The sequence below is a fragment of the Mus musculus genome, chromosome 13, assembly GCF_000001635.26.
Source record: "Mus musculus strain C57BL/6J chromosome 13, GRCm38.p6 C57BL/6J".
Taxonomy (NCBI): Eukaryota; Metazoa; Chordata; class Mammalia; order Rodentia; family Muridae; genus Mus; species Mus musculus.
In genome coordinates, this window is record NC_000079.6 from 28,499,238 (window position 1) to 28,515,237 (window position 16,000).

Consider the following 16,000-nt stretch of genomic DNA (forward strand, 5'->3'; position numbering starts at 1 on the left):
ATTTTCTTTTCTGTATATGGTTATTTTACCTAAGTGCTAACATATGCATTCTTACTGTCCTTGGTGGACAGAGGAGCATGTCAAATCTCCTGGAACTGGAGTTACAGATAGATGGCTGTGAGCTAGCATATGAGTTCTGGGAACTGAACCAGGGTCTTCTGTAAGAGCATCCAGTGCTCTTAAACTCTGAGCCACCTCTCCAGACCTGTATTCTAGTTTCTAATTCTGAAAACTATCTTAACAGCTCCAGTCACAATAGCTAGAGTCATATGCAGTTATATGTTCTGAATTAGTTCTTGCAAGAAATAAAACTTTTACTGGTTAAAAGCTGACTGCCAATATTAAGTAATTCTACATGGTGTAGCACTTCTACCTGCGTTTTCTTGATCCAAAACACAGATAGCTATATTTCAACCCAAAGACAGATTTTAGTATGGAAACTTAGATATAGGGATCAGGACCAACTATTGTTCTCCTTGAATGAAATCGTCAAATTCTGTATATTATTGTGAAGCCATGGGTGAGAATCTGAAGTCTTTAAATGTAGTCTGCCATTCTAAATCACATTAACTTCTAAACAAGACACAGAAACAAACATTTACATAAAAGGTCAAGGCTATAAACAAAACCCTCAGCTTTCCAATTCAAGTTTTAAGTCATATATGAGAGGGTTTGGAGAGAGAAGAGGAGAGGGAGAAATGCTACATTTATATTATAACTGAAAACCAACAACAGAAAAGGTACACTTTCATTCCCTACCATGTAAGCGCAGCTGTCTGTAAATAATTTTTTAACTCAACAGCAAAACAAATACTACGCTGCCTCTAACCAACAGCATTATCAATAATAATCCCTTGTGTGTAAGATGGTCTAACTTCTGTTTTCATTACTTTAGGATCTCATGAAGGCAATATATAATCAGTAAAAATCATACTTCCAACTTTGAATTCTACCGTTTATCAGGCTAGGTAAATGACTTTGATGTTGTCTTGAGCAATGACAACAAACAATCCCCCCTGCTGATACTTCTGTTGACCACCATGATCATTAGGGTGAACCACACATACTCTCAGTGCACTGTGTTAATAAGTTATGATGCTAAGGAGGTTGGGTGGCTTAAAGTCATTTGTTTGTTTGTTTTGCCTTACATCATTTTTAACTGGCAATGGTTGTATCAAAGCATAGTTACACAGTACACTGAGAAGGACCTGTAGAGCACCCAGGATACTACACACTAGTGATTGCTTAATGGGAGAAGTGTAGAAATATTCAGACATGATTGTGCAGGATATATCCATATAGTCTTGAATTATCAAAAGTTGGGGAAAAAATCAAGAGAGGGAGAAGAGAAGGAGGAAACAGTGCCTTTTGCAATGCTATGTATAGCATGTCCATGAGTTATCAAGAGAAGCACAGTAGTAATTAAACAGGACAACCTCAAAGGAGGAACAGCTATCTTTCACTCATAAATGACACAGAACATTATTTCATTTCATTCCCGGTGTTGTGATTAAGATATCCTGACAAAAAGCTTCATGACCTGAGTTCGATCCCCTGGAACCGAAACCCACAGAATGGTCAAAGGAGAGAACTAGTTTCACAAAGCTGTGCTGTGAACTCCACGTGCATTCATGCACAAATGTTCCACCCATCCACCTACCCATACATACACACCCAGGACATGCACTCGCTCACTCACACCCACGACAATTATAACTTCAACAAGTGATATGAGCATTCAAATTTGGTGTTGCAGATTTGAAACCACATAGACATTTCTATAGGTTAGTGCTGGGATCATGGCTGGTTCTTCTGTTTCCATTTGACTCAAAGCCATGGTGTAAGTAACTGACAATTAAAAATCAAGAAAAGTCCTAGGCTCTGAATTAGCATCTTAGACAAGGAACTTCTAGAAATACACAGGAAACACCTCTTGGGGACAGATTATATAAGAGACAAAATCTGTCATTTAATTTTCAAGCAGATAAGATAATTTCCTCCTGATAGGGTTTCCCATAAGTGATTTCTGAGGCTCATGAAAACCCTTTGGCCACAGGTTCTTCTTGAGGTTGGCTCTGTTCTCAACATGTTCTTTCTCATTTGACATTACGAGGAAACTAGGCTACTTAATGACAGTACCAAGGGACCTTGTGGGAGTGCTACAAAGTTCACAGCTCTCAAACTCATCTGGTCCACTCTAAAAGCCAGTGACTGACTGCAGTGCTTCGAAAGCATCTTTACTGGTCAGGGCAAAATGATCTTCTCTGTGTATGCCCTATTGTACCTCTGAAAGACTTCCCAAGATTTAAGTGACTTGAGTGGGAAGAAAAATATTTAAAAAACAAAACAAAAAACTAAAACTCAAATAGAAAGATGAGCACCACCGATCTCATTTTGAAAATGGACAAATAGCTCTAAAACTTAGACAAGCAATGGAGGAGAGCCAAGATCCTAGTCCTCTGACCACCTAGGTGACTTCATCACCTCACGGTATTTTAACGACATTAACAGTAGGACATGGCACAAACACTTAATACAAACTCATGGCACACCATTCTGGAGGGAAAGCAAGCAGTGCACAGTCGGACTATATTTGTTAACTGATTTCCTGGGTTTATCGTGAACTCCATCAACACAGGGAAGAATAAACTCTAAAGGGTGAGGGACAGACGGGGTCACAGGTAGAATTTGTGTAAGGAAAGTACAAATGATCAGAGAAATCCACACAAGTTTTACTATTTACTAAGCATTTGCCCTTCTAAGGATCTTTGAGCACTTCTCAAACTTTCAAAGGAAAACAAAAACAAAAAACAAAAACAACAAAAAAAGTATTTTCCTCAGAGGGATAAAGTTTACTGCAATTGAGGCTTTAGATGGGGGGAAAACTAACTAAGCTGGGAAGCGCCTAGAATGTGCTCACAGTAAAGAAAGCATGTGATCACTTTCAGAGTGGGCTCTGCACTGGGACAGTCTCTCCCAGAGAAACATGTGCCCCTGGGGGAGGGAGGTGGCCCCTGAGGGAGGGAGGTAGCCCTCTCTTCTAGGTTGGGAGGAGGCATCCCAGCCTGGGAACTCCCCTGCAGCAGTGTGTTTTGGTTACACTTCCTATCAGCAAGCAGACAGGAAGCATCAGCTGACAAAGAGGCAAGCAGAGGCCAAGGCTACAGCAGACAGCGCTTTTGAGGCCTGACTTTGAAAGAGCGGAAACCATGTGGGAATTACTTTACTATTAAACAAAAAGGCTTCAGGTGGCTTTACATTAAAGGAATACTGGCAGCCACAGCCCAGGTCTCTACACTCCCCACCCACCTTCTCAGAGCCTGCTCTTCTTTTCTGTTTAAATTTTACAAGCCCTGTGACAAGCAACGGAAATTCCCTAAATATAAATTAAGCATTGTGTGCTCTCAAGATACTCTTGTTGGCACTCAATCAGTAGTTTGGTATTAAAGTCTATCAGATGGTTATTTGGGACAAACTTCACATGTGTGTGCACTATGTGAATATACCGTACCCTTAATCATTTCATTCTCGATCTGTGTACAGACTCCCTACTATGTCCACCATCATAAATGGACACATCTCTGCTTCATCTCACGGGGCTCCAGGCCTCCCAGACTACATCTCTCCAGAGATAGAAATGGTCACTCTTAGAACAGGCTGGATAATGGTTACGTGAACCTTGGGACAGAATAACTGAGCTCACTTCCCGCTTCTTGGACTCAAAGACAGGAGGTCTTTCCACAGCACACTGTTCACCAATCTGGCCACCCACCATGTGTTCCCACTGATGTAGTGTGAAAGGGAGGAGTAAGGAAGGGGAACACTAACAGTGTCAGCTGAGAAGGGCTAGCTAGGACCTCACCATCTGAGGCCACTCACAGCCATGTTGCCCTCCATGGAAAAACGCCATTAAGCATCTCCGATGAGGGCTCTCAATACGTCTGTGCACATCCTCAGTGGCCCCAGGGATGTACAATGGCTTGAATTATGAATGTGAGCCGTCACTCCTAGCTATGGGCCCTGTGCTAATCAATTTACTCATTGCCATGACAAAACATACGAAACCATCCCTGTATAGAAAGAAGGGTTTATCTACATTCATAGTTTGAGCATACAGTCCGTGGTGGCAGGGATGGCATGGTGGTAGAAGCTTGAGGCAACTGGTCACATGGCACCCACCATGGCATGCTCAGCTCATTTTCTCCTGTTTCCTCAACCCATGGGATGTTGCAGCCACATTCGGGTGGGTCTTCTAAGCTCTGTTCAACTTTTTACGAAGGAGCCTTGTAGACATGAATTGATTTCCACAGTGGGTCTAAATCACACGTTGACAGCTGAGATTAGACATTAAGATCCTGTCTTACACTTACACACACACACACACACACTATGAACCTACGTCTGCTATACAGGCTTACAGCCTGCTCAGTGATTGTCTTTATTACTTAACACTCCGAGTTAACTGAGCAGGTACAGAACATCTCATTCTGCTATTTAAAAGAATGTTAACTGCCAAGGTTAGTGATACAGAGCTACAGTTCCAAAGGACTTGGGGTGATGGGGAGCAGGTGCTGAAGCAGGAGGATTGAATTGCCAGCTAGCCTAAGTATATAGCAAGGCCCTATCTCAAAAAGAAGAAAAAGAAGGAGGAGGAGGAGGAGAATAACATTAGCTATGTTCTTTGGACACATCTCTTGTTTTCTACAACAAAATGAAGGGTGTTCAGTCTCTACTAAGCTTGTTAGGACATGAAGACAAATGTCATTACTTGCCGTTCAAAAGGGACTAAGAGACTTTCCTGCCACTGTCTACCCATTACAGTGAATAGAAATTTTCTCCCAGTAAGCAGTCTGGGTCCAGAGAATCATGTTAATATGAATAAATCTCTCTCTACCTAGTACATGGAGAATGGCCAAAAGGTGCCTTTCTGAGTCTCCTTTTCCCAAGAAATAGTCTGAAAAAAAATGTGTTATCTTTTAGAGAGAAGCTGAGGTTTAAATGGGAGAGGAGGCAGAAGAAGAGCCTACTTTCTCTAGCTCCCAACTACTTTTCCCAACATTCCTTCTCTGGTCATTAACCCTGCCCTACACCCTGAACTCATCAATGGAGAGGAGTGAAGGGAATTTATTGGAAGGAGACTTGGGAGCCTTTGCTTCATGTTAGATATGGCTGTTTACTAGATACACTGAGAGACTTAAATAAAAAATTCATGCCAACGGTATTTGTAGAAGAGACCAGCTGTTCTTTATTTATTCCAGCAGACAGGACTGAGTGTTATTATCCAAGCTCAGTGAGCTCCTCTGGCAACAACTGCACTGCCTTGAACCATTTTAGAGATGAGTGCTAAAGAGAGTTTATCCTAAGAAACCGAAGCTGCATCCAAAAGTTGTCAAACCTAACCAAAATATATATATATCACCATAACACAGATCCCATTCCTAAATTGCTTTCCCCTTGTCTCCATGCCTGCATCGCCATCCACAATGGCTGATTCCATCTCAAGGATCAGGACGCAGGAAAATGATACCAGTCTAGCAGTCTGCTGACACTAGGTGACACACAGTGAGCCTAGAGCATCCTAGAAAATCTTTGTCTACAGTCAGCTCATGTGGAAGGGCTTCATACACTGTTTTCGTTTTTATTTTTTAATTAATACTGACTGATGAGAGACTTTTGAACTATGAGGAAGCAGTGCTCAGGAAAACCGGTGTTTACTTCTTGAAGGGATTAGTGCATGAGTAGCAGCTACAGAGATAACTAATGTTAGTGAGAGTTTCTGAAGCCCTGGGTTTGGAGCCAGTGGATTCAACATCTCATTTAAGCCTGCCAACCGTTGTAATGAGCGAGTGCAGTGACTTCCTTCCAAAGGTTTTCATCATGGAAAAAGAGAGAGAGAAATAGGGACTTCACAATAGAAAACCATGACCATAGGGCTTCAGCCGGGTGATGATGGCCAACATCCAGAGTAACAGTATCAAGGTAACAGTATGTGCATGAAGTAGATAAGATGCTGCTTCTAATATGAACTCAGAGGCAGTGACATCGCATACACAAGACCTACAGAAACTCAAGGCAGACAAAATTCTAGCATGAAGAAGAGGAACTGCCTACAAAGTGACCCCCAGCCCCCAACCAAAAAGTGATTTGTAATGAAAGTTCCTTACAGAAGGGAAATCAGTTTTCTTCAGTAGAGTGACAATGCCTATATCAACCACACTTTCATGGCAGGCCCCATGCTCAGGGGTAGTAGCCAACACAAAACATTCTCCATGCTTTTGTTGATTTGACTTGTTTTTAAGAGAGAGAAAGACCGTGAAGTTGGTTGGTGAGGGTTATGGTGGAGGCCAGGGAGAAATTAAACGAGGGGAAAGTATAAGATCAAAATACATTGTATGAAGTTCTCAACGAATAAATACAAACATTGTTTAAAACAAAAAGAAAGAAAACAGTGTTTGCCTCCATACTCACCCTTGGGGAAATGTAGAGCCCAGACTAATCAGGAGAAGAGTATCAGACAAATCCTCCAACAGGAACAGTCTGTGAAACACCTGCTGACCTCTCCTTAGAATCCCGGAGTTCATCCCCAACAAGGGAGGGTGAGAATCTTCACGGCTCAGCCCAAGGTGACAACAACTGCCATGTGCTACTCACGAGACTCAGGAACACATCCTGAAAACTAACGAAAGTAGAAAAATCAAAATAAAATGTAGATCTTAGCTAACAGGAGCAAGTTACTGTTGGTCCATGAGTCTCGAAAGCATTCATAGGAAGGAAACCCTGCTGAGTGCCAGACAGCTGCACACTGTGACTACTGTCACTCTCCTGCCAATCAGTACAAACATAGTCTAGAAATCCCTCTGAGCTTCATGTTTCCACCAACATCCTATAGATACGGCAAAAACAGATTAAATAACTTCCATTTTGTTTTCCGAGGTAGGACTTCACTGTGTCGCCCTGGCAGTCCTAGAGTATTCTTTGTAGACCACATTGTCCTTAAGCTCAAGGACCTGCCTGACCCTGCCTCTGCATACTGAGTGCTGGGATTAAAGCCATGCAACATCATGGATAACTAATTTCTTAACTACATAAGCCAGATGTAGAACTTGATTCACATTAAAGAACCATGCAACAAGATGTGAGGTAACACCCTGCTAAGATTTTTGACTCTGTTTTAATAAAAACTATTGTATGTCAGATGCATAAAGCTGAAAGGAATTGACCTGTTTTGCTCTCCCAATAATGATAGTTATTTTAGCCATGTTTTTAAGTACAGGGTTATAACATGACTCTCTAAATGTTTTATCTTTATTTTCAATATAGATGCCACTATCAAGAAAACATAGAAAGGACATAGGAGGTGACTGGAGAAGACCCTTAAATACTGTTGATGAGAATGGGAATTCGTCTGACTACAATAGAAATCAGTATGGAAGACCTTAAAGAAACTAAAGTAAAAACAGAATTATTACGCGCCACAGTAATACATCTTCTAGGTATATAACTCAAGGACTCTACATGGACACAAGACAGAGACACATACAGTGCACATGGATGTTTTCTGAAACTATAGTCGTAGAACCAAGTTATTTAAACAGCCTAGATTCTGCCAACAAATGAATACATAATAAAAATGTATCTATATAGAATTGAGTTTTATTTATACAGAAAAATTAGAATGAATATTTGTTATTTGTAGGAAAACGAGTGGGATTGGAGATTTTTATATTAGGTGAAATAAGCCCAATTCACAAAAACAGCTACTACATGTCCGCCCCCCCCCCCCCCCCGCCGTCATGTGTCGTATCTAAGCTTAAAAATCAGACTTGAAAGTAGAAGGGGGCCACTGAGGGAAAGGAAAGGGGTTACCGGGAGGAAGAGGGTGGACAGAAAAGGAACATAAGTATGAGGTGTTTGAAAGCATGATAAACATGCATGGAGATTTCAAAACGAAATGTACTATTGTTACAATTATTGCACACTATGAAGAAAAGCATTGGCAGATCTGAACTACAGAAAGATTAAATGCTTTCGGAAGTGATTTTTGAAGGACCAAAATAAAGGGAGGGGGGAAGGGGCATGAGAAAATTTCAGTGGGTTGTGGGTTTACTAATGACCTCACATGATAATTACAAATACGACAGAAGTCTGTCTGGAGATGAAGCTCAGCTGGTACAGTGATTACCCAGCATGCAGTGATGTCCAGGTTAAATCCCCCAGCACCGAATGAATTGAGAAGGGTGGGACATATGTGTATTCACAGTCTTCAGATGGAGAAGGCAAAAAGATGAGCAATTTGAGGTCATACTCAGTTACATAGGGGGTTCATGGACAGCCCTCTCTCATCTACACACACACACACACACACACACACACACAAGCTCTCTTCTGATACACAAACTGGATATTTTAGTGCTAGGGAACTTGGACCACAATGTAACAGGAAAAGTGGATTGTAAATTTGCAGCCCTTCAGGAGGCAATGACGGACACTGACATAAGAGAAATTAGAAACTGGACCTCTGGAGATCCTGAACTGTCTAAGACCTGTTATGGTGGCTGCAGAATCCTGAAGCATGCTAAGTGCACTCTAAAGTATACATTCCTACAGAGCTATCTACTGAGCCAGTTTCCCACCGTGGGAAGTGGCCTCTCTGGGGAAACTCCAGCCTCCTCCCAGGAAGGCTCAAGACATCCAAGATATATTCTGTGTTTCCTTGGCACTTGCCAAAATCAGACAGTAAGATTCAACAAATCGCTCTAAATACTGTACTTTATCCATTGTTCCACGAGAGACTATAGGGTGGAGGTGGTCCAGCAAGCTAGAAAGCAGGCTGCTTCTGTGTGTGATTAGATTAGTCTGCCCGAAGACACATTGTTCTACAGCCCGCTCTACTCCCAAGCTTTCTTTTTTAGATTTGAAGGGCAAGTGGTTGCTTGAATTAGTGTTTTTACCACTCCTGCCTCAGGAACAGCACAGAGTCTTTTTCTCCCTGTTTATATTTCAGATTGTCCCAAGGCAATTACTTAATGGCACCATATCTGCCTTAACAGGAGAGGAGGACAGGAAAAGGCCACAGTGAAGACTAATTTTCCCATGAAATCACAGCCAGGCTGCAGGAGTTGGGGACGACGGGCTCACTCTCTGGATTCACTGGAGGATGGAAATAGAGAGAGGGGGAGAGAATTTGGCAAACTCAGGCTGACCCAGACCAAATGCTTCTTTTCAAGAATTTTTGCTATTTTTATAACTGCACTCATGAAACATGTCTTCATTTTGGAAACATGGGTGAGTCAGACTAGAATTTTAAACTTTCAATCTCATGCAGCACATGAGGCTATTAGGTTGAGAAGGCATTACGATGTTTCATTTCCAAGATCATTTAAGAAAAAAAAAAAAAGTCTGGACATCAGAAACATGTCATTACTGCACAGCCATCCCTACATCAGCCTGAACCTTTCCTGTCATACCATGAAACAATCAGAACCCCAGAGTCCTATTGATGTCTAGTCTCGCCCTCCCAGATGGGTGGACACTGTATTCATCATACTGTAGTCTTCAGTTCTTGTAGGGACTCTCCTTAGAACACCTGCTGAACATTAAACTGAGATTGAGTTTCATAGCACAAAGCCCACAAAATAAGGCAAGGTCAACTTTTGAAAGCTCTTGTGGATCAACTTTTAAGTATTCTTTAAAGTTTTCATTAACAGTGTCAGGTCTACCCCAATGGCTTCCATATTTGCTTTCAGGTTTCCAGACCAGACAACTGGAGTTGTCAACTACCAACACTACAGGAAAAGTTAACAATGGGAGACAAGGCAGAGTGCATAAAACACTCCCGAGAAAAGATAAAACAAAATGGTGCTGTTAAACCTTCCTTCTCATGGGCCCAGATTGTTTTCCTATCAATATTGTTAGCCCTGTGCGATAAAACCACACTGATGGTGAATTGATTCAACAATTTGCACAGGAAGAGCACATTTGATGGGCCCTTGGTAGTACCCAGCATCAACACGTAGACAAAAGTCTGCTAAATTTATCAATCAACAGCTAATGACACTGTCTGTTAAAAAGTTATATCAAGAAACAAGAAGAAAGCAAAGAGGAAAGGAGGGGAGGAAGGAAGAAAAAGAGGCTCTTTCTCAAACCTTGATGAATATTCCTAGGTAACACGTAAAGAATATACTGATAATAGATTAATCTCATGTTGGCACGTTTCTGTATTTAGTACCGTTACTAAATGGCTACTATTACATTGCTAGGAATATATAGAGAAAATAACATTAAATAATCTTGCAATAGCAACTTTCAGGTTTACATAGACTCCCAAATGGTTCCTAATACCTACATGTAAACAAATGCATACACACAGGGTGTGCTGGATTCAGGAAAACAGGGCAAAGCTGAAAAGACTGACCAGTGGGTTGAGGTACTTGTGACCGAGCCTGACAACCTGAGTTCCATACCTGGAACCCCACACGGTAGGAGGAGAAAACCAACACCCACAACTTGCCCTCTGGAATCCAAAGAAGTACTCCAAGTATGTATATGCCCACATTCACATAAAACAAATGCACAAATGAATAAATGTAAGAAAAAAACACAGTTACATGAAATTTATTCCATGTTAATACACCATGTGAAACATGGTGTTTCATTATACATTATTGCTAACATACATGTGATCACCCTGGCACCTTTTAGATATTTCTAACAGAAACCCATTAGAAATCACTTCCTGATAAAGCAATTTTATAGTTAAGTCTCTTGCATGTGCTACCACAGGGTTGACACGAATGTGCCTTGGCAGGCATTATGCCTATGCATATACTACAGCTTTTGATTTTATGCATTAGACAATTATCTCCAGATAGAGAGTATGTCTCCCCTAACAGTATATTTTCTCCTGCACACACAATGACCTTGAGTTTGTTCTGTATTCCACAACTTAGCCAGTTTGAGTGTTCAAAGAGTGACTGTGGACATATATTGATACAAATCACATACATCAGAACATGAAGCAGCAGGGGAAAGCAGGTAACGTGACTGACAGCACACACAGGAGCAAACTTTGCAAAAGGCGCAGAATGTACTAAGGGTGCCATTTCCATCCTTCACTTTTTAAAATAATATTTATTTTTATTTTATGTACATTAGTGCTTGACCTGTATGCATGAGGTAGTTCACTCCCCTGGAAGGGGACTTACAGACTTTTGTAAGCTGCCATGTGGGTGCTGGGAATTAAACCTGGCACCTCTGGAAGAGTAGCCAGTCCTCTTAATTGCTGAGCTATCTCTAAAGGCCTATCTTTTTTTCTTATTTAGCATTTATTCATAATCATAAACTTAATTCTGCATTCTAGCTAGATGGGGAAAAAGGAAAATAAGGAACCCCAAGAACTTCAGTGGGAGCAGAGATTTCAGGATACTGAGAGCAGATGGGGTGGGGGCACTCTTCTGAGATATATAGAGAGTGTTATGGTGGGTAAGAAGCCCGCAAGTCCAAAGAATTAGAGTCATCCACAGTCAGAAATAGTGATCTTCTTGCTAGTCTTGTCATTCCTGGACCCAAAATGCTCCACAGTTTCCATGAAGCTCATGCCTTCTTTCACCTTCCCAGAGACCATGTGCTTCCTGTCAGGCCACTCAGTCTTGGCACTGCAGACAGAAAACTGTGAACCATTTGTGTTTGGCCCAGCATTTACCATAAGCAAGATGCCAGAACCTGTATGCTTCAGGATGAAGCTCTCATCCTCAAATTCCTCCCTTTAGATGGACCTGCTGCCAGTGCCTTTATGGCCTGGGAAGTCATCACTCTGGTACATGAATCCTGTAATAATTCGGTGAATGGCAGAACCCTTATATCCAAATCCTATTGCTTCAGTGTTCAGAACAAGAAAGTTCTCTGCTATTTGGAACTTTGTCTGCAAGCAGCTTAAAGAGACGGGGCCCAAGGTCTCACCATCAGCCACGATATGGAAAGACACAGTAGGGATGACTTTGGCTACAGTAAGCAGAGACAGGGACAGCGGTGTCTGCCACAAAAGTCCCAACTTTTACTTTTTATTAAGATGACAGGAGACAAAGTTTGGAGCTGAGACGAAAGGATGGACCATCTAGAGACTGCCGCACCCGGGGATCCATCCCATAATCAGCCTCCAAACGCAGACACCATTGCATACGCCAGCAAGATTTTGCTGAAAGGACCCTGATATAGCTGTCTCCTGTGAAGCTTTGTCAGTGCCTGGCAAATACAAAAGTGGATGCTCACAGTCAGCTATAAGATGGAACACAGGGCCCCCAAGGGAGGAGCTAGAGAAAGTACCCAAGGAGCTAAAGGGGTCTGCAACCCTATAGGTGGAACAACAATATGAATTAACCAGTATCCCCAGAGCTCATGTCTCTAGCTACATATGTAGCAGAAGATGGTCTAGTCGGCCATCATTGGAAAGAGAGGCCCCTTGGTCTTGCAAACTTTATATGCCCCAGTACAGGGGAACACCAGAGCAAAGAAGTGGGAGTGGATGGGTAGGAGAGTGGGGGAGGGTATGGGGGACTTTCGGGGAAATACCTACTAAAAAATTGGGGGGGGGGGATGACAGGAAACTTTTACAGAAATTTCCATGAGCCACTATATTATACCAGGCCGCTGTCACCTGGATTAGACCGGGTCACTGTCACTTGGATCACACATGTGTTTCTTCTACCTTTTTAAAAATCATCTCCACCGTGTCATTGTCTTAGATTCTCACATTCTCTTTATCGCACAACCTGTAGAAGTTTGATTTTTAAACCTGGTTTGAGGTTATATGTGTGTATGCATAGACACCTGTGTATTTAAGTATCACACATAATCTACCCACAAGCATGTATACATATACACATGTGAAGATGGTCACGGGTCATATATGTAAGCACTGGTATGTGCTATGCATGTACAGATGATGGACTTATTTCTGTTTTGTTATACTGAGGAATGAGTCCAGGGTCTCAGGCCAGCTTGGCAAATGTGCTGCCACCGAACAGGCCTCCTAGTCCTCACTAATTTGATTTTTACTTTTTTTCATTTTGAGCCAGGGTCTCTCTCCACTGGTTCCTTAGGCTGGCCTCAATCTTGTGGTCCTCCCACCTCAGGCTACCAAGCACAAACAAACACATTTTTAAACCTTGTATTTGCTTCATTTATCTCAGTAAATCAGTGGTTTGCTTGATGAATAATTTTAAAGGGGTCTTTCCAGAAGGTACCACAGAAAGAAAACAAAGTAATATTTCCTTACAACTTCTGCGTTATAAATTTGAATGAAAGCTGAAATGGCAGAGGAGGCTAACTCAAGGGTAGGGGACCCACTCATTGTGTTTCAGAGGAAGAGCAGACTCGGGGGGAGAGGGGGGCTCTGCAGGGTGCAGCAGCCACAGCCCACACACCATCGTAACTGCCATTTGTGGGCACAGTGCCAGGGCATTGCCATGATCCTGTGTGCCTGCCTCACTCACGCACCTGCTTCAACGGTGTGAGCTCAGCCTGTGGGTTTCCCTTGATTGATGTTGGTATAACTGCTTTACACTCTGCGGGCGAAGGGAAGTGGGCTCTGCTCAAAGCAGTTTGTGGTGCCTCACACTTCCACTTGGTATCACACACAGAAGAGTGGGTTAATGAGAGAGAGAGAGAGACAGAGAGAGAGAGAGAGAGGGAGGGGGGCACATATAGCCTGACAGGCCTCCCCATGCTCTCAGAAGGACTAAGGAACACTGGACCTTAAAATAAAACCAAACAAACGGAGAGGCTTTGAAAACCAGGAAACAAGAAGCCTGTGAAGGAAGCATCTGTTGCTTTCACTCTGAAACAACACCGAAAGTGAAAAACATGTGTGTACACAAACACACACACACACACACACACACACACACACACACACACACACACACCTCCAGTGAGTAGGTCACTGACGTCACTATTTCCAGCTTTGCCTGGAGGCTTTGTTTTTTATTGACTAAACATATTTCATATTTTCCCAAACAACAACAATATTTACGGAATCATTCGGACTCTGAAAGAGAAGAAGTTTCTATTAGAGCACACTGCATGGCCTTTAGCAAACACTAAGGGCAGGCTACAGTAACGCCTCCCTCTCCCCGCATTGTAAGTCATTTTTGACCTTTTCGTAAAGGCCTCTTATTTTGAAAACCAATGTAAGCATCATCAAGAGTAAAGCTACTTGGTAGTCTGCATGGAGACCACTCAAGGAAGCTGGGTGTGCTGTCAAGGTTCCCAGATGACCCTGGAAGCTCCGAGTAGCTTCGATGTCTCCACTGCTCTTGCACTTCCATCTGTTCCTCTACTGAGAGACTTGGGGCCGTAACCATGATTTTAGAGACAGAGAAGAGGAGGAGGAGAGGAGGCAAGACCAATGACAAAGGAAATAAAGCAGAAAATACCTGCATATGCTACTGAAGTAGAAGCCATGGAGGAATGGCTGGGTTCAGCTCGGTGTGGAATGGGTATTTCTGAGTGACAGAAACAAAACGTGATCATGTCAGAGAACCAATCTAGATGACTTCTTAGCCTGAAATGTGCCATCGTGATCCCAACAAAAGGCTTACAAAAGGCTTGCCCTTCTCAAAGCCTCTTTCTTCATGAATTTCCCCTCTTTTATCACTGAGCTCAGAAACAATATGAGGTGGACATAGAAGGTTCTCAAACAATCCCCATAGCCAGATCATGGGGTGCTCAGTTGTAAGGTCCATGGGCCTCTCTCTATTCATTCATAATTTCTTTGGTCCAAAACAATGTTTACTCTCCTCTTCCACCCTACATTGTGAGATTTTTCTCCCATCTTGTTTCAAAAATGTTCATGCTACCTGCAAAGTCTGATTTTGTTTTGAACTCTACACCAGAGCTAATCGCAAGTCACTTTTATCCTTTTTGAGTATTTTTCTCCCACTGGTCTTGGGGTCTGGCCACTGTGCTTTCTATTAGAGAGCATTTCACTGAAACACCAGTACTTTCTATTCACCTTCAAAAGCATAGGAATGAAATGGCTCTGGTATCTTTCACCATCTTGTAACCATGGAATACATTCCACTAAAACACCTATGTCTAAAGGAAACTCATCCTTTCAGGAAGGGTTGGAGAGATGAATGGAGCAGGGTTCAAACCTCAGCACCTACAAGGGAGCTAACAAACTGTTGATAACTCCAGTCCCAGAGGAACCAATGCCACCTTCTGGCCTCTGCAGGCACTGCATATTTAAGGTACATAAATATAGGCACATAAACATAAAAAGAAATAAAATCTTAAAAAATTAAAATAGGAGGAATCACCTTTCTCTCTTTCTCTGTCCTCTCTGTCTCCATCTCCCTTTCCTTCCTCATCTTTCTCCAGGGTATCATGTAGCCAGGCTGGCTTTCAATTTCCTCCATAGCAAAGAACTCCCTTGAACTTCTGATCCTGCTGCCTCTGGCTCTGGTATGCTGGCCATCATGCGTACTCTAGAACCTGCTGGGCTTAAAACCAAGGTCTTCGGGCACAGTGGGCAAGGACTCTACTTACTGAGACTCACTACCAGTCCCAGCCCTTCTTAGTCACATCTACAGTACCAGGAAAGTCTATGTAGTGTCCACCTGATGTAGTGTCCACTTTTCAAACATTCTGACAGAGGACAAGAGTCAGATATTACAGAGAATGTTTATATAGATAATGAATGTCCTTTGAAATTTAAAAAGTTTGTGTGCACAAAGAGGATACACCTTGGATGCAGTTTTTCAAGCTGAATAAAATAAATGTAACTTCTACATTTAAGAAAATTATTATTTGGGGTTCTCACTTCTATAACTTCAATACATGAAGGTTATGAATACCTTTAACTCTGTAGTTACTATCAACCCCATTTTAAGGGTATCCAGGATGATGGGGGGGTAGGCAAATGGAAATTGAATGTTCAGGAGTTTAGATGCCAAATTGCAAAGTTCTGACTTTGTTTCTTTGTTGTTTTTGTTTGTTTGTT

General features: G+C 42.2%; 1 long non-coding RNA gene and 1 pseudogene across 2 annotated transcripts in view; both read right to left on the reverse strand.

Annotated features, from left to right (window-relative positions):
• Positions 1–16,000, reverse strand: part of 2610307P16Rik (RIKEN cDNA 2610307P16 gene) — a 425,389-nt gene that overhangs the window by 39,204 nt on the left and 370,185 nt on the right. The window contains exon 8 of one of the 2 annotated variants that reach the window (NR_045053.1): positions 6,469–6,676. The exons of the other annotated variant lie outside the window; for it this stretch is intronic. This is a non-coding gene — a long non-coding RNA (RIKEN cDNA 2610307P16 gene). The remainder of the gene's footprint in view (positions 1–6,468; positions 6,677–16,000) is intronic. 2 annotated transcript variants of the gene reach the window in all.
• Gm6081 (predicted gene 6081) lies at positions 11,306–11,952 on the reverse strand (annotated as a pseudogene).